Source organism: Equus caballus, chromosome 17 (genome assembly GCF_041296265.1).
Source record: "Equus caballus isolate H_3958 breed thoroughbred chromosome 17, TB-T2T, whole genome shotgun sequence".
Lineage (NCBI taxonomy): Eukaryota > Metazoa > Chordata > Mammalia > Perissodactyla > Equidae > Equus > Equus caballus.
The window spans coordinates 92,423,632-92,443,975 of record NC_091700.1 but is presented as its reverse complement, the minus strand read 5'-3'; positions in this window follow the sequence as shown (position 1 = coordinate 92,443,975).

The following is a 20,344-nucleotide window of genomic DNA, read 5'->3' as shown; positions in this document are numbered from 1 at the left end:
GAGATTTCATTGAAATAATGAGCAATGACAGCATCTGAAACGTCTTGCTAGCACACATCTAAGCCCCACTGATCTGCAGACCTATCTTTATCCAGTTGAATCTTAGACTCTCACCCTGCTAACCAAATGGATCTTTTCATGCCCACAGGCACCTGATTATAGTTCCAGAGATTATACTGGTCCAAGGCATAGCAAAAGCACTAATCCTAAGAGATTGTAACGAAAACAGTAGCAAACTATTTCCAGTAATAAACAGACATACAAAGTTCTTGAATGCGTGGCATATATCTTAAATGATATGATAGAGTAACACGTAAATATAGCAATGCATCTACATGAATTGAGGAAAAGTCTGTAGGCTTTTCTCTACATGCACTAGATATTACTATCACTTTGACTATAGTTTATTCTTTGATATTGACATCGTATGCAATTTGAATAAATTATAAATAGGCATGCCTATTGAGTAACTACTCAAATTAAGCCGGTGATCTAGTGGTTAAAGGTTCAGTGCTTTCATCGCTGTGGCCCGGGTTGTTTCCCAGTCAGGGAACCACGCCATCCGTCTGTCGGTTGTCATACTGTGGTGGCTGCATGCTGCCATGATGCTGAAGGCTATGCTGCCTATATTTCAAATACCAGCAGCGTCACCTGTCGTTGACAGGTTTCAGTGGAGCTTCTAGACCAAGACAGACTAGGAAGAAGGACCTGGCGACCCACTTCCAAAAAACTTGGCCATGAATAGCAGGAGAGCATTGTCTGATATACCACTGGAAGATGAGAGGACGGCACAAAAAAGACTGGGCAGAGTTCCACTCTGCTGCACACAGGGTCACATAGGGTCGCTAGGGGTGGAATCCACTCAACAGCACTAACAACAAAGTTACTCAAATTAGACATACATAAAAATAATTGAACACATTAAAATTTAGGGGAACAGTTGAGTAACCACACTGAAAAATGTAAAATTCTATCTTCATCCTATACTATGTATCAAGAAACAAATTCCAATGAATTACAGCAGTAAGTGCAAAAATACAAATAAATCACATAAAAATACATAGAAAAAGGAGCAGTCCCGTGGCTTAGCAGTTGGGTTTGCGTGCTCCACTTCAGTGGCCCAGGGTTTGCCAGCTCAGATCCTGGGTGCAGACCTACGCACTGCTTATCAAGCCATGCTGTGGCACATACAAAATAGAGGAAGATGGGCACAGATGTTAGCTCAAGGCCAATCTTCCTCAAAAAAATAAGTAAATACATGGCTGGCACAGTGTCATAGTGGTTAAGTTTGCATGCTCTACTTTGGTGGCCCAGGGTCTGCGAGTTCGGATCCCAAGTGTAGACATACACACTACTCATCAAGCCATGCTGTGGCAGCATCCCACACACAAAATAGAGAAAGATTGGCACAGATGTTAGCTCGGGGACAATCTTCTTCCAGCAAAAGAGGAAGACTGGCAACAGATGTTAGTCAGGCCTAATCTTCCTCACCAAAACAAACAAACAAGTATTAAAAAAAATAAGTACATATCTACTTATCTGATGAAACTATTGAATGGCATTCTGAGCAAAGACCTTAACATAAAGAGAAAGTTGATAGAGTTAACAACACAAAGAAAAGGAAATAATTGTTTAAAATGTAAAAATTCAAATCAAATTAGGTATGTCATTTTAACAAATACCCCACAGGGTTTATGTTTAAAATTAAAAAAAGATTTGGCAAACCATCAAGAAAAGGATGATACAACTAATGAAAAAGCTAGTGAGGAAACAAACAATTCACAAAGAACTATACATGAACAGGTTTTTGTTAAATTCCATCTCAGTAACAATGATTAAAAATTCAGATTAAAACTGAAGTTAGTTTTTGTTTCAGAAAATATTTTTAAAAAACACTGATTTTTATAACTGGTGTAGAAAAAAAGACCTATATATTTGTTGGTGGGGCTAATTTGATCAGATGTATCAATTGCATTAAGAATTTATTCCAAGGGAATAATAAGAGATATATGAAAAGGGTTATGTACAAAGATATTCATCTCCAAAAGATAGAATAATATGAAGAACTTTTAAAAGAGAAGAAAAAGTGCTCTTTATATTTTATGTGGAAAGAGAAATCTAAAAGACAATGTGTAAGTATAAATATAGAAAAAAGACTGAAAAGATGCCCACCAGACTATCTAGTGAGTCTTTTGTTTTCAATCAAGATGGAGTAACAGAACAGATTTATCCTCCCCCTGGAAACAACTAAATATTAAAATAGAATATATGAAAGAACAGCCCTCAAGACAGCGACTTCTAAGAAATGGGAAATTGGGAGGTGAATGAGGTAAGCCCTAAGATCACAACCACTTACTGCTTGGAGAAGGTTTCCAGGCCACAGTGCAAGGAAGGGAGTCCCAATCAGAGCCAGGAGTTGAAGGATCAAAACTGGGTGTCCACCACAACTAGAAGGACCCACAACAAAAAATATACAGCTATGTACCGGGGGGCTTTGGGGGAAAAAAAAAACAACTGGGTGTCCAGCAAAGCCAAGGCAGATAAAGTTCTCAAGACAGCGTATGAGAGAGGAGAAAGCTGTCTGGGGAATGAATGACACAGAACTGCAGTTTCCCTCAAGAATCCAGTTGACTACTATTGATCAGGGCATGCTTGTGAGGAAATTATCTGAGACTTGGGAAAGAAACACCTGAAAGGTTAAAGGGAACAGCTCCTGGAGCTCAAACAGAGCTAAGAATAGTGCCTGTACCCAACAGCCATAGTCATAAACATTAGTCAGAGGGCATCACTGCGAGTACTAAGAAGAGTCTTGCCTCAGGAGAAGGTAAGATTAACTCTATAAAATGAAGAGCTGGTCCCATCTAACAAGGTCTTAAAGGAAGATGTGAAAGAATCAAACTGTTCCCGAGGGACTTAACTCTCTCTGGTACCAAGCTCTCGACTACTTTGAGTATAAAAATTTATGTAGGACCCCAGTATGTATATTCACCTTGTTCAGCAGCCAGTCAAAAATTACAAGGCACATGAAAAAGTAGGAAAATATCACCCATAATGAGGATAAAAGCCTATCAATCAAAACAGATCCTGAAACAAGAGAGAGAACAGAATTAGTAGACAAGAGCATTAAAACACCGACTCCTACTATATCCCACATGTTCAAGAAGATAGAGAAAAGAATAAACATTTAATAAAGACATGGAGATACAAAAGGACAAATTAAACTTCTGAGCTAAAAATTATAATGTTTGAGATGAAAAGCACACTGGATGGGATTGATGGCAGAGGAAAAGATTAGTGAACTTGATGACTAGCTTTGATGAACTTTCTATTGCTGTTGTAACAAATTACTGCAGACTTAGTGGCTTACTTAACACACACGTTTATTATCTTAAAGTTCTGCAGCTCAGAAGTCCAAAACACGTCTCTCTGGGTTAAAAGCAAGTGTTGGAAAGACTGCTTTCCTTCTGGAGTTATTTGAGGATAATCTGTTTCCTTGCCTTTTCCAGCTTCTAGAAGCTGCCCTCATTTCTTGGTTCATGATTCCTTCCTCCATCTTCAAATCCAGAAATGGAATATCAAGTTCATCTCATGTTTTGTGTTTATGATCTATTCTTGTGGCTCCTTCCTCCACTTTTAAGAGCTTATGTGATTAGAGTGAACCCCCACCCCCAGATAAGCCAGGATAATCATCCTATTTTAAGGTCATCTGAATAGTGATAGCTCAATTAGCACTAAGCAGCAATATTCAGAAAGAAGAAATGTTTCAAATAAATGACCTCAGCCTCTTCTTTAAGAAATGAAAAAAAGAGGATTAAATTAAAACCAAAGTAAGCAGAGGAAAGAAAATAAAATAGTTCCTAGTATAATCAATAAAATGGAAATATATAAATATATTATATGAATTGTATTTACACAATACCTGTACCAGACATTTTTACTAACAATAAATAACACATCCACATTTTCAGATTTTAACAAATGCATTTTTCAAATTTCCAGAATAATAGATTTTAAACAAAGATTATTTTTCATTAAAGGGCAAGCAACACTTAACATTGAGATGTAATTACAGCTAAAATCTTACATAAAGAAATTAAAACCAATTTTATGGGGAGAAAAGACTATTCTTTATCAAGTTCATGTTTCAGATGTGTGCACAATACAACAACTTCTAGGCATCCATTCATTAATTCCATAAACATGTATTAAGCATGTGCTTACTATGAACTAAGCAGTGTACTGGGACCTGAAGTTACAGCAGTGAAGCAACCAGCCGATAAGCAAAGCAGAGTTACGCTTCTGTGTTGCAGTGTATAAAGACGTTGTCCACAACTGCTATCAACAGCAGCTGGACCACACCACTCTGGTGCTCTTCTCCATCTCCACGTGAGCAGCCCACTGATGAGGTTTTTCAGAGATATTCCCCCTGGACAAGGGGTTGCTCTCTGACAACCCAATTATTTCTTCTTACCACATCCTTCTCCTTCCCAGGGCATAGTGGGATACTAAGTGGCTGAGGTGTGTATGTGCATGTGTGTCTGTGTGCTGAGGACCTTGCCAAAAACCTTGATTCTTCCTGTATTCAGACCTGCTTTAGGGTCTGACCCAAAACACCAGGCACAATCACATGTGATAACCTTTGTACCTCATAAATTCTATGATTTCTCCCTCCAGCTGGCTCCCGTTTGGATCCCAAAAAAGATGTTCAGCAAATTTGACTATCTCTGCATCTCAACTTTGGTCTGAGTTTAATTTTCTATCACAGAGCTTCTGGGCTGTATTTAAATCAAGGCACAGTGTGGACGTTTCTTGTCCTTGAACCTAACTCATGTGTTTTGAAGTTCCCTTTGTATGCTCAATGGCAGTTAAGAGGTTGAAATGGAATTTTTAGAAATGTCTGGAGGATGGTGAAATCTCTATTAAATATGACCTTTGTTTCCAGGTATTTTCCTTGCTAAATTGTGCATTCTTTTGGGGGCTATGTCTCACATATTTTTATATCTTAAGTGTCCTGCAAAGTACTTTCATGAACAAAGAAGTGAAAAATAAATATTTACTAACTAAATGACAACGACCATCAATTTCATCTAAAGGCTTTGAACTTGATCAGGTTTTACCAAGCACATTCCAAATAAAATGCTCTCATTTTCTAACTTCAGAAATTGTTGAGAGACTATGGCAAATCACCCAAGCTTGTTAAGGGAGATCGTGAATCTCTTTTTCACTGTTGAGTCTAGAAAAACAGAGTACCCTTCATTTTCCTTTCTGAGTCCTTGGGTATTTATGATTTACTTAATGTGAGTTCAATCCAGGCAACTTAGAGCTCTTCTGACAATTTTAACACGGAAAATTAGATCATTTTGGTAATGAACTTTACAGGTCACCACTATGTTTAAACTTTCATCCTTTTAAACAATCATTTTTAATAGTGTGTGAAGATAAAAATAACTCAAAACAGACAATATCTTGGTGATAAGTGGAATTTCCAGTCTTCTATAGCAAGAAATGTTTTGTTTTCTTCTTATTTGTCTTAAAGAGTCTTATTTATTTATGGTCTCCTGCTCACAAACACTGGTTTATGTTATGTATTCAGTTCTCGCACCCGCTTCTGTAAAACATAAGCTAAAGAGATACTTTAATTGTTCCCTGAGCTGGTTTTTTTTACTGTTTTGTGAACACTTGTAATCATTCAAACATTTTTTCCCTCAGAATTGCCCAATTAGAGTAACCTCACGAATAAGGTCATCTGCAGCATTTGTGTCCTTCAAAAGCTTCTCTAGCAAGATTTTCTCAAGAACTCCAAATAATGGGGCCATCACTGACACTTTGTAAGTTGCCTTAAAGAAGAGTTATTTCTACCAATGGCTCCTGGAGTCCTCCTGGTGATGTTTCAAGCCTTGCTCTATGAAACTTTTGCTTGAAAACACACAGGTATGGCCTAACTGTATTTCCAGGCCTAATTAACATGAGCTTCCATACTACCAGATACATATGAAATTAATCTAACAAGTTTATGATGATACTTCCCATCCAGAAGTTCTTAGTACCACTGTGTGGATTGTTTGCCTTTTGCGACCTCATATGTCTCAGTGGGGCAAGTTGGAAACAAGATAAAGCATCAATGCCCACTGCTGACAGTGAAGCTGGACGTGATGAACTCTTCATGCCATTAGTGTGTTGCCAATTTGGTACATAATATCTACATCCCCTTCTCCTATCAACCTACTAATGACACTTTCCTCGTTCTAAGAACATAGAGAAATTATGATCCTTATCTTGCTGATTTCCATCATTAGGCCCACTCTTTAACTTTGTATCTCCATAAAATCATGGCATTCAATTTCAATATTAATGTGATGTTTTAATGCTTTGATTTGTGAAACTTTTATTTATGCTATTTCCATGATTAAAGCTTTTCCTGGCAATTAACAAACAAGACACTAAAATTATCTTTAATTACATTACAAGCATAAAACATGATAGAAATGTTAAATTAAAAATAAATACGATAAACTTAATTTTTACTTCAAAAGATCAACTGGAAATTTGATTCACATAGAATCATAGGCAGAACTACATGGAATAAAATGGCCTGGATTTATTAAGGGGCCAAGGATCAGAAAGATCCCTGGTTACAGTCATGATTCACTAACTTTACTTTCTGTCTCTTTGATCAGATCATATAAGAAATTTAAAGACTTAGTGAGATGTTTAACTCATCCAAAAAATCAATACTTTGGGGAATAGAATTATAAGCAAAAAATACTAGATGTCTTATTATTTTGAGAACAAACACATTTTGAACAAAACCTAGATAAGTTTTACAATGTTTAGATTTAGGAAATAAGAGATATTTAATTAATACTTGATTTTCAAAAACTTTTAATCTTAGTTAATATTAACAGCAGACATAAGCACTATTGTTAGCTGTTTTTTTTTAAGAAAATAAACTATGGTTATGTAAATACTTCAAAAGAGTTTCAAAGGCAAATGCTTCTCCATAACTCTAATGTGGAGATCTAAATATTTACGTGGACATATATAACTGCCTGCAAACATACTATTATAAATCATAACAATGTTAAAACAATGATCTTAAAGTATGCTGTAAATAAGAAAATATGCAAATTAGAAAAATCTGACATAATGAAATAGTAAGGCATTTTTTTTTCTTAGAGAATTAAAACATTTTGCATGTGAACTGGGAGGCTATAAATTGTAAAGCATAAACCAGTAGAAAGCATAACTATATTATTAAGCAACCAAACCTGTTTGCATTTAAGATCAAATTTGAATTCTGTATGTTTTATAGAATTATGCGTTCTGTGAAAGTTGGTGGCATACATGCATATCCACATACACAAAGATCTATTTAATGATGCCTTAAATCCCAGTAGAAGTACTGAGGGAAATAGTGGTGGTCAGAGTGAAGTGACCCAGAGGAGCAGGGGTAGGGATTTGTAAAGATATGACTGTTCCCAAGACCTCCAACTTTGAAAAGAGGAATTAATGGCTATAAGGGATGTGTGACAGCAGAATTTCTCAAACATTTGGCACATTATTTGTCCCAAACCACAAAATGATGTGTAAGCACTTCAGGAAAATCTCAGGAGTAAAAGAAAACGGTTCCTACTTGGTAAAAAAGGATCTCACAATTTGTCACCTTGGAAAGATTCCATTTCATTTTTTGTGAAATTTATTTTTAAGTGTGAAGTGCAGAAATTTCCTTCATACTCCACAGTGTGTACGCTTCACTTCATATTCACAGAATAATTCACAGGAGGATATATGCCATATACTAAACAACTGACGTGTATGGTGAAAGGGCTTAAAACATTTTCTTGTTATAGTTTTATTTATTTTATATTTGTTTAAAATTAGAGTTCCTTTTAATATATAATAAAAGGATGAGAGCCCTGCTGATGCTGATGACATGCTTTCTCCTGTCATCATGCAAAAGCAGCCTCTTCTACAGATGGCCCTGCTATTTCACCACTGCCACACCCAAATTTAATAATTTTGTACATCCACACAGCATGCATTTTCTTGAATGTTAGGTTTTCTTTGCTGCATCACGTTATTCTGTGGTGTTGACTTTAATATGAATTATAAAAGTTTGTAATTTGTCTTCTACTCTATTGTGTCAGATTTATTTCTGTAAGACAAAGGATATTTTAAATTATATGCATTACGGAAAAATAAATGGAGCGATTATACATAGATACACTTATAACTTCATAAAATCGATAGAGGCTGTGGCAATGTGATATTAGTTTCCTGAAATATGAAAATATCTAAGATATTGATCCCTCCTGTTTTTCACCTCTTAGTGCACTAATCATTTATTCCACATTTCAGCACTTTATTGCATATACTCTCATCGTCTTGTTTCTTGTGTTTTAATATAAATAAATTATCTGATTAAAAGCTTCTTGCAGAGGGGATTCAGTCTCCCACTTCGTTTTATACTGTTCGCAGCATCTAGAAGACTAGCAGACACAGAGCAATCGCTCGATAATGCTTGCGATTGCCTGACCTGATTAAGGTAGACACAGTCAATGAATCTTTATATGAATGTCACCCCTTTTCAAGGGTTGGCTTGCACGATATTCTTCTTCCGTTTATGCATTTCTCTGCTTCCCTTCCATTTAGCAGCTCTCATAACAAAAAGCAATGCTGTTCCTAATCCTACCTTGCGTCATTGATTCATCCCAGCACATTAACTATACTCGCACTTTTGCACACACACACACACACACACACACACGCATGCATGAAAAACCGTTATAGAAGCATTCAAAGTGTTCGTCTCTGGTCTATTACTTTGTTTAGGTGTTAAATGTTTTACCCTATGAATAACAATTTTTCAAAAGGAGAGTAAGAAAGAAGGCTGTTTTGAATTAACAGATAATTTTAACAAAATTATGTATGTGACGTCATACCTTAATTTAAAAAGTATTTAAGGTCTGACTGAGTTAGTACCAGGGGAAACTCTCTTTATTCTGGGTTTTCAAAGGTCATTGGTTTGGAGGCAAAGCAAAATCAAATAATATATATTTTTCTTTGCTTTCTCGTACTAAGTTTGAACTCATGCTGGGACTTCACTCAATCTCAGGAATCATCAACAATCCATTGTTGGAGAGTCATACAAGTATAATTTATATATAGATGCATTATGTTCAGGCTTTTTGAAAATTTTTATGGGAGAACATCTTTCTAGGCATTGTTTTCAAATAATCTGTTGTACTAGACTTCATTGAATATTCTATTGAAACAAATGACATTTCTCTACAACATATAAAATGCGTGCAATGCTATTTCCCTACAGTGGTGGTCGTCCTAACTGACAGTAGGGCAAGTATTTTATCCTCTAATGATCCAAACAATTGACCACGAAGGATTTCAGCCAAATGGAACCTAACAAAGCCCTCATCTTTCTCTGGCTGCACATGGAATTGTTAGTATCAGATATTAAAACTTGGCATCTAACTGTCACATTATGGAATTCATGATAAAGGATTAGTTATTCTTAGTGAATGCACAAAAATAAAATAACCAGGGGATGCCCCTAATAATGTTCATAAGTGGGAAAACAGTAGAGATATAAAATTTGAATCAGGTTATTAAAAACACACATATAAACACATGTTCATGCACACACACACACAGTTGATCTTGGAAGTATGAAATTTTCCTCATTTGTGACTGTTCCCTAGGCCCTGACTAGCTCTAGGCCTTCTTCTGGTATCAAAAGAAGTATACTTATTTTTACGATTATTTTTAGGATCAAAACATACTTAACTTTTCAAGGAAAGTGGCATGTAAGAAGGAAGAAGTGAATGGTACCTTAGTTTATTGCCTAGTAGTGTAACACAAGAAAGCCTCTGAAACTTCGAACAAAAAAGAAAAAAAAAAATAGTCTCTGCTAGGTATTCTCAAAATATATATTATAAAGAATATCACCACAATCAAACCAAGACAGAGAATCACCAGGTTCCCCAACCTCAGCTTCACTCCCGGGAGACAGTATAAAGCTGCGGTATACTTGGCCACACAGCTGAAGCATATCAGCTAAACAGACACAGCCAGCCTTGGAGCACTCACTGTTCCAACAGGTGCTTTCACTTCCTCCCTGTTCCTGGACATGTGTAAGGCATGAGAGAAAAGAAAGATGTCCTTGTTCTCTTCTTCATGTAAATAACTGTACCTGTAGCACCTCTAACTCCATAACAGTTTGCTCTTCCCATGAATAAATTAAGTTCTGGAATAATTTATCCCAAGTCCATTCTATGCAGTCAATGATTTTCATAGCCCAGCATCTGTGCAACCAGATGTAGTACAGTGGATATCAAGAATACTTCCTAACTTAGATTATTTTTGATTTTTATATGTTGCTTGAGGATCCCTATAAAACTTTGTGATTGGCGTCATAGCATACTAACATTCACAAATAAATATTTTCATAAAATCATTAACATGATAGCAATTCAACCAAAATAACTCAACATAAAAACTGGCAGCATGGGGGACAGCCTGGTGGCTTAGCAGTTAAGTTCGCACGTTCTGCTTCGGTGGCCCGGGGTTCGCTGGTTCGGATCCCGGGTGCCGACATGACACTGCTTGGCAAGCCATGCTGTGGCAGGCATCCCGCATATAAAGTGGAGGAAGATGGGCACGGATGTTAGCTCAGGGCTAGTCTTCCTCAGCAAAAAGAGGAGGATTGGCAGCAGATGTTAGCTCAGGGCTAATCTTCCTAAAAAAAAAAAAAAAAAACTGGCAGCATGAAATCACTTTTTTAGAAGACACAAAAGTTGGAATCAAAATATTCCTCAATTTTTTTATTCTGAGTCTTTTAAAATGTTAAACGTAGTACAAGAGCTAGTTATCAAACTCGTTACCAAAAACATTTAGGAATACAATAACAGAAAATTGTCAAAGTAATTAGTAGAGTAGTACAATATGTTAGAATTTATATATATAATTATACATAATATATAATATAATTATCTATGATTGAATGTTTGGACTTTCCAACAGAACAAAACAGAATCAGCAAAGCTAGTCTGAAGGCCAATTCCAGCATCAACATATCGACCCATTCAGTCTGGTATAGTTCACCAGATGGGAAGGGGAAGCGTTGAAGATAAAACTATAAATCTGGGTAGGTAAAGATGATGAGTAATTTTGAATGCCAGGCTGAAAACTTACGATTTTGTTAAATAATATGTAGAAGCTATTTTATACACTATTAAAACTAGTCAATCCTTACAAGATTCTGTATACTGGGGTCCTCACAATTAGAGAAATATATGTGATCCAATTAGAGGAAAGGGCACAGAAATTCATCTATATTAATTACTTTACTCTTGTGTAAGTGTATCTCAACTGTGGGTCTCAAACCACAACATTTTCTCTCTGCATCATAAGGCACAATTTAATTATTCATGTTTCCTCTATTCCCAATTAGCACCAGTCGACATGAAGTAAAAGAATGAGGAAAAGAAGACAGAAAATGAAAATATGTGGTCTTTGGGAATAATTTTCTACACGTGTTGTGAGGAAATGAGGCTGAATTCTTCACAAGTTTGATAAATTATCCCTGAACATAATTTCAAAAGAGGAGTACAATAGTGGTAGACGCAGAGCCAGCAACCCAAACACCATTCCCAACTCTTCTTATGGTGCACCTTCTCACTAAAGTAGGGTCCTAAAGATAGATGCTTACTTTCTTAGGCTCTATTTCTGCTTAGGTATACATGTGACTGATTCCAACCTTGAGACGTAAAAGGAAGTCTTCTAGGGGTGCTTCCGGGAAAGCAAATAAAAAAGGAGTAGACACAGAAGACCGGGGCTGCAGCAGCCATGTTATGTGCATGAGATAATTGCCCAAAAATTACAGGATCATTGGCCCTAAGAGCATTAAACCACTGCACCAATACCAGTAAAAGTGTGAAGAACTGCTTATTTGGGAAAAATGAATATAAATTATTTAAGCCATGGTAATTTAGGTGTTATTTGTTTTGTTTTGTTTTTGCTGCTGCTACTGTTATTGTTACTTGAACTTGAACTCATTTCCGATCAATATAAAGTTTTCTTCTACAAAGGCGGCATCACTGAATAAAAGCAGAGTCTAGCATGAAGAATAACTCTAAAGAATAACACTCTTTCAGATCTATGAGCTCTGTATGCGTCTTATACTGAAGTTTTCAACTTATTTATTAAAAATCCTTAGAATCAAATATATAAAATATATAGTTATCCAAAAAAGATTTTAGTCCACTATAATGACACAGGATTCAGTTTACTAATGACATAGTAAGTCATTGATTTTGAAGACTTATTGCCCAATTTGTTGAGATGAGTTTGAATTGTCACACATTTGAGACAAGGCCAAGTCTCTGGGCTGTTTTTGCTATTAAACAAAAATCAAGACAGAAATGCCTTAAAAAATGAAATTTTTCAGATAAGTAAGAGCTATTTCATATATTTCAAAAGTTATACCGTTCGTATTGATGGTAGCTCCAAGCTACATAAAGAATTTTGCTTTGAAGGCATCAAATGTCCAATGACATCATCTAGATTTCATACTATAGGGAGACTTCTCTGAGAAGATGGTGACTAACACCTCTAGATCTTTTCAAAAGTACCCTTATTTATTACAGTTTAAAAATTAAGACAAGAGTAATAAAATCATTAAAAATTAAGACTTTTTAGCATACACTCTTATATTTGCACATGTTATGTAAAATTTTAGCAATGTTTCCATTTTCTAGAATGTATATGCCATCTTATATCTTTTCTAATTAATTTAAAATAATATTTATTTGCTACAGCTTCTCCATCTTTGTAATCTTGTCCACCCAGAGCCTGGCTGTTGGTCAGGAAATAATAATTATTGAATGTTCATCTTTAAATGAATCTATACGTGCATCTTTAGACATTAAATAGAATGGAAAGAGCTCTTTATTATGTAATAATTCTTTCATGTAATTAGGCTAAACTTCCTGAAAATTTTTGAGAAGTATAGCTTAATGTGAATGCAACTTTTCAGAGGCAATAGAGGAAGAAATCATTTGTGGCCTTCACCAAAAAGTATGACAGTTACTGAAGAATAAAAAGTTCAAAAGCTAAAGAGGAGTTTGTTCTGGAAGATTACACTTCTCGTTGGTGTTTTAAGGAAAAGAGACCATCATTCAGCAGTGCCACCACTGATTAAACAAACTTCAAGAAGTAAGATGCATTAAAAGGAGCCTGTCTTTGCCATGCACTTTAGGTAAGTAATTCAGCTACTTAAAACTATTTTCCAAAGTGAAGAATGCAGTCAGTAGAATTTTGTGTGTTTGCATTTTGAGTCTATTCTCTGTTAACCTTTCTCTGAAAAGACATGCCAGACATTATTTTCAGGCAATTGTTCTGTTCAGAGAAACACTAAGAACAAATAAGCATTTGCACTTGAAGTGTGAGGAACATTTTAATGGTGTTAGAAATAATTTTGCTAGCTAGCTGCAGGGCTCACAAAAATAACTAAAGAAAAACAGTCAAAAGATGTGGTGAAAAGATCTTTAGATTTATCACTGAACTTCGTCTGCTGTTTCTCAGAACTTTTCTCTCACTGGCTGATAATAAATGCCATGTATCCTTCATACTCATGTCACAAAAGAAAAAGTATCTCTTCATTGAGGTGTGAGGCTCTTCATCTTTTCAAAATGACAGATATTCCAAATAAAAGATTAAAAGTCTAAGATGTTAATCCTTCAAAGTTGAAAAAAAAGTTTCTAAAACTTGGATGTTCTCTCACAGTGACAAATGATCTTAACACAACCAAGATAGATTATATTTTAGCTTCCTAAGTAATAAATGAAATTACAAATAGCCTGTGTTAGGTAGTATTCATTTATCCTGGTAAGTATATGTTGAAAATCTACTAAATAGTTCAGTTCTGTTTTTGGTCTTTAAGGACATCTGCTATTTAGAAACCCAAATTTTGTAATTGATAAGACAAGCATACAAACATAAAACAATAATCTAACATCTAAAGCAGAATATGATTAAATCCCTTACTAGGGGGCGTATTCCACACAGGGAGGCAATAATACAGAATATGTGTTCTGTGTTCAGATATTCTGGTTTTAAGTGTTTCCTCTCTTACCTGATTCTCATCTTTGGAAATTGACTTTATGAGTCTTGGGTTTCTAATTTGTAAAATCAATTTTCTTGTCATTTTTTCATACACAGTTCCTGAGAGATGCATTGTAGCTTATGTCTTTGCTAGAGAAACTTTCTTTCCTCTCCCATCCTTTCCTCCCTTTCTCCTGCCCTCCCATTGTCTAGTCTTCTTTCCCTCCCTTCACTTCTTTCAGAGAAAACAAAAGTCTAGTGTAGAATATCTGCACTTTTCTACTTAGGCTAAGAACCCCTTCCATTCTCATTTTGCACCTATTTTTAAATGAATGCCTATGCTTTTTGCCTCTGTCCTCTTGTTTCCTATCTGTATTTGCACACCCTGCCCCACTCCCATCCATTAGTGCTCCAACATCAAAGAGATTTCCCAAATAGGAACACCATAGAATGCATAAGTGGATCTTCCTTCCTAACTAAAAGGCTTCTAGAAATGCTGAAGCACACCCAAGTGAATGGTCTCTCAGGAGTGCACCTTTCCGCCCAAAAGGAGCAAACTAAAAGACGAGAGTTATCCGGGAGATATTGATAGAAATGTGTTCCCTTTGAGGTAACTCCTTGAGCTGTGCACTTATGACAAAATACATCACATTTGAAATCTAACCAATCTCTTGCCCCACCAACCATCTTCCCAGTTGTCCAAGTCAAAATGCGAAAAACTGCTTTGCCTTTTGCACTGCCCTTCTATAAATTCTCCTGTGCCTGTCAAACGTCTCTTGACTTCTACACACTGGCCAACGCTATGCCCGCTCTCATGGATCAGGCCTGCATAAGCCCATGAGCATCTCATTTTAATGCCCTCCCAGCCAATCTTAGCTCATTCTTCTAATTCATTCTGCGAATCACAGGATGAATTAGAATTATCTCCCCTGACCCCACACCCAAATATGACCTTTTCGTGCCTCAGCTTTGTCTCTCAGTCTCTCCCTGATATACATTATCTCTCTGCCCTCAAGTTTTCTTTTCTCTGTTGAAATCTCCCAGAGTTTTTCTCCCCCCAGTGCCCTTTCCAGTCACTCTGAGTTGCAAATCCAAGTGTCTTGCCTGACAGAAGTAGGCTCAGAAAACTTGTCCAGTCTGTCATCCTCCTGGTTTGCCCCTTGTTGTCTGCCTTTATTTTTGTTTGTTAGAGTAACTTTCTTTTTACCATGTGCTCATTTTTACTTCATTACAGAAAGAGTTAAGGCGTACTGAGGACACTAAGAGTGACACAATAAATACACTGGTACCCAGCACTCCGCTTAGGAATTGTAGAATTCCCAGTCCACATGGAACCCCTTTCCTGATCTGATCACATTGCCTCCTCTCCCCACAAAGAATCACTTTCCTAACTTTCTTTAAACTTTTATAACTTATGTTTTTATATGCAATTTGTAGGAGCATTGTTGTTTTAAAATTATATACAAAGAGTATCACATAGCCGGTCTTCTGCATGCTCTCTCTTGATGAATGTGGTTGCTAAGATTCATTCATACTCATGTGTATAGCTGGTTAGTTTACCATCATGGTCATATACAACTTCATTGTATTAATGTATCATATTGTATCTATTCTCATTTTGATGAACTTGTTTGCAATTTCCTTTATTATTTTTTTTTTTTTTTGCAAATATTCTGCTAAGAGTATTCTTGTATGTATCCCTAGGGTACATTTATAAAAGGTTCTCTAGGCTACAATATGTACAGAGAATTGATATTTTGGGGAGGTAGATGGTCTTACAATTTTTCTCTACCATACAAAAAATACCTACCAGGATTTTTATCAGAATTGTATTGGTTACAAACTAAATTCAAGAGAATTGACATCTTTACGATATCAAGATTAAGTCTTTCTTAATATATTCCAATAAAATGCCACAATTTTGTTCACATTGACTGTGCACAGCTTGGTTAAATCAAGTGAGTCCTAAGTGCTCTATTTTTGTCGGTTTTTAAAATAACATCTTTATATGAAATTATTTTTTGTAAATTTTCATTTTTGAGATATAATGACAAATTAATGTTTTATATTGATCATATATCTGCACACTTCATCAAATTATTAATTATATTAACTTTATTATTCACTCTGAATACTTCATTAGATTTTCTAAGTCCAAATTATATCATCTGTGAAGACAGCCATATTTTTCTCCTTCTTGCCAAGTCTTGCACATTTTACTTCATTTATGTTTTCTTTTGCTCTAAGATGTGCAGGATAATATAGAAGAGACAGGGGAATAGCAGTCATCCATGTCTTGATCCCTATTTTATCAGAATACTTCAAACACTTTAACTTTACATGTCACATTAGCTGCAGTTTCTCGATGGGCGCTGGTTCTCAGTTTAAGAAATGTTCCTTCAATTCCTAGTTAGTCAGATTTGTTTTGACTTTTTTTGAAACCATAAATATGTGACAGATTTTATGGAATCTATGACCTGATCAAACATGTTTCTCCTTTAATTTATAAATGTGGTGGAATTCATTGATGATTTTCTAATGTTAACCCATCCTTGAACCTGTGGAGCAAACTTAAGTTATTCACAAAGGATTCTGTGTTTCGTATACTGCTTGATTTTGATGTTCAAATTTGCTTCAGCTTTTTAACTTTTTGTCATTGAAAAAGAATGCCTTGTAATTTTTTTTTAAAAGACTTCATCTGATTTGATTTATGAAGTGAATTTGGAATAATTTCCCCCTTTTTACTAATCTATAAAAGCTTATTTGATAAGAACAATATGTATTTTAAATGTATCTAATAATTTACCGTGAAAACACAATCCGTTTTTCATTTTGAAGATTACATTTTTTTAAGTTGCAGTAGTATAGATATAACATAAAATTGACCATTTTATCCATTTTTAAGTGTAGAGTGCCATGGAATTAAGTACACATTGTTGTGCAAACAGAGCCATCGTCCATTTCCAGAACTTTTTCGTCTTCCCCAACTAAAACTCTGTACCCATGAAGGCTAATTGAAGGTTACATTTTTAAATATTGACTTTTTATTGGTTTTAGGATATTGGTTTTAACAGGCTTGTTGGACACAAAGAAACTCTGAGGGAAAAGAATAGAGGACTTTTTATTTGTAACAGAGGACATTTTATTTGTATGGTGTTAGGAAGATAACCAGAATCCAGAAGGTTTCCCCCACAGTAACCATTTTGCTTACCTAAGTTACAGAAATCATTACAAAACCCTGTGGAAGAGAAGATTGCCCCAAAAGAAGCAGCCTCCTAGAAAAGCTTCTATAGAATATTCTACCAGAGTGGTCAGTGGAATAGGGTCTATGAATTAGGAAGTAATTTGAGTTAAAAAAAATAATAAAGTGATATTTCTTCTCAACCTGATTTAGAGAATTAAGATTCATACCCACTTAATATGAATTCTAAATATGAATTTATTCTGATAAGATGTTTTCCAAAGTCTGAAGCAGAACTCTCTCCCTATGTCGAAATTGCTACTAGAAGTCATAATAGGAATCTTGGGCCAGGAAAGGAGCTATTAATCTTGCATCAGCTACAATGGGAATATTTTCCTAAAGCCAGTTTATAACCTTACTACTTTGACACCCAAAAGGCAGCCCCTCAGTGTTGGGATCTTTAATATTATAAGCATTCATATCAATCACACCAAGTTTCCAGAATTATTACTCCTGTCTACCTATTGATGTCTTCTCCAACTAGCTTCATCTTTTCTGGAGTGCAATCTTACCTCTATATATCTACTCTACTTGAAATTCTAGACAGTCTTTAGGGTGACAGTGAGGAACTGGAACCAAAAACTTGTTCTGTTTATGCTGATACTGAAGCTGAAATGTAATCCTGTCTATTTCCAGCTTCAAGGGCGGAGACATAGCTCAGAGATGGATGGTGGAAATAGAGATGACTGCAGAACTTTAGGTCTTTCTACCTCTTCCTATTATATCTTTACCATGGGGCTCTAATATCTTGCTTGAATTGAATTCACAGAGAATTAGACATACCTGTATCTGAATATTAATACAGAACACATTCTAAAGACAAAATCATGGTTAGTATCATCCATTGGTGCCATCATTAATGCAGATGCTTTTAAGAATACACGTTAGTGCAGGGTTGGGAAATTTTCTCTATAAAGATCCAAATAGCAAATATTTGGGGCTTTGCAGGCCATATGGCTCTGTTTCAACTACTCAAGTCTGCTGTTATAGCCCAAAAAGTCATATAAAATATGTAAATTAATGAGCAAGGCTGGGTTCTAGTAAACTTTATTTACAAAGTGGACAGAGAGTTGGATTTGGCCCATGAGCCATTGTTTCCCACCTTTACTCCCATGAGGTTTGCTCTCACATCTTCATCCACCTCTGTAAGGAAGCAATGGGAACCCATATGTCTCTGTTAACTTCCAAATATCTCAAACCCTTCCCAGGTTTACAATTTGAGTTTGACTTAGTTATTGAACAAAATGTTGTTAGAGAGCTATCTCATCCATGTGACTTATTTAAAGGGGAGACTTTTATGTCTAAGTGGTTAGGCTTTTGTGGATTGATTCTGTTTTGATCTTTATTCTTAGACTATTTATTTAGTTATTTGAATTTTGCCTTAAATACATCCACACAGAAGGATATATTATTGTAGAAGGCTTTGCTCATCCTGGCATGTTTATTACATCTAGATCATGAAGATACCGTAGAGTGCTCAAGTGAAGATTGGGCATCATTGCATAGTTGCAATGTGTCTGCATTGGGTGACACCTCAGCATTATTGTATAACTTGTCCAGAAGTAGTAAAATGGCACTGGTTGTGTTTTTAAAAAAAATACACTCACAACCTGGATATTAAATCCAGATGACTTGGCCTGCAATAATATGAGTCATGGCTCCCAAGCAGTGTACCCAGGGGCACTGGAATGCTGCAGTAAATTCACAGGGGTGCCACGGGATATTTTAAATCTTCAAAAAAACAGTGATACTCAATATCCATCTATTTATTTATCTATCTATTTATAACTCTATATTCCGGACTCGTCCTTTTGAACCATTTTACACCAGTCTTTATTAAGCTCAGTAAAATTTTCTTTATTTATCTAATTACGGGTTCTATGTTATATATTCCTTTTGCTAATTCTAGAATTTCTATCATTCAGACATTAACTATTCTAAAGCAATTCCATAATATCTCTTAATTTTTTTCTCTCATGATTTTCATCTCTTTGTCATTTTTCTCTTTCTGAAATAAATCATTGGGTTACTCCTCTAAATAATTTAAATTCTATTTAATGTTGTCTAGCTGTCATTAGATTTATTTCAAGAAGCATCTTTCTTTCGGAATTTGACAACAGCCTTTCCCAGAGCCAGGCCTTCATGTTCCTTTGAGGGCCAGAACTTTCACATGAAGTAAGAATGCCTTACCAAGGTGGGAAGTAATACTTTGGAAGTAATAGTCTGAAATTATCCTACACACAACTACTAGACTAGTCTTCATAAACCACCATCTTCATTCCATCATGACCCTGTTCAATAGGCGGTAGCAACTCGTTGTGAGTATGTTCGGACTGACTCATCCATGTTCCTAACTGTGATTCTTTTAACACCACTTAGTTAAAACTTATTTTGTCTTTCAAATCCATTTCCAAATGTATTTAGAAAACTAAACAATATTCTCTCAACAAAAAGGGATCTACAAACAAAAAATATAAATGAAAGACAAATAGAAATATATCTTTCTTGATACAGAATCTATTTTGTAGGAAACAACATAACTTGCAACCTTGGTTTTCAACCTAAAAATTATATTGCTAAAAACCTATCTAAATATAAAGCTATCAGAGCAACAGAAAGGAGAAAGGCACATTCAAATTTTGTTCTTAATTATAGAAAAATGGTATTAGTTGTGGAAGCAACAATTCATGTTAATACTCTAATTTATAAATTGTTTTGCTCTTGTAATTAACAAACTTTAGGGGTTTTCACTAATGAAGGGGTCCATCTTTGAGAAAATATCTTTTCCAAACAGTATTGAGAAAAATGGGATATTATAAATTCCCCAAAGAACAAATAAACTAGCTCAGGTCCTGGCCAGTTTTGACTCAGGACTAAAGTATATGGGGGTGAGGGGAGATTTTGTTAAACTTTTCAGCTTCATATCAAACTAAACACTGTCTTGAATGCCTTTACTGTGTAACAGGGTATAGATCGGCTTCAGTA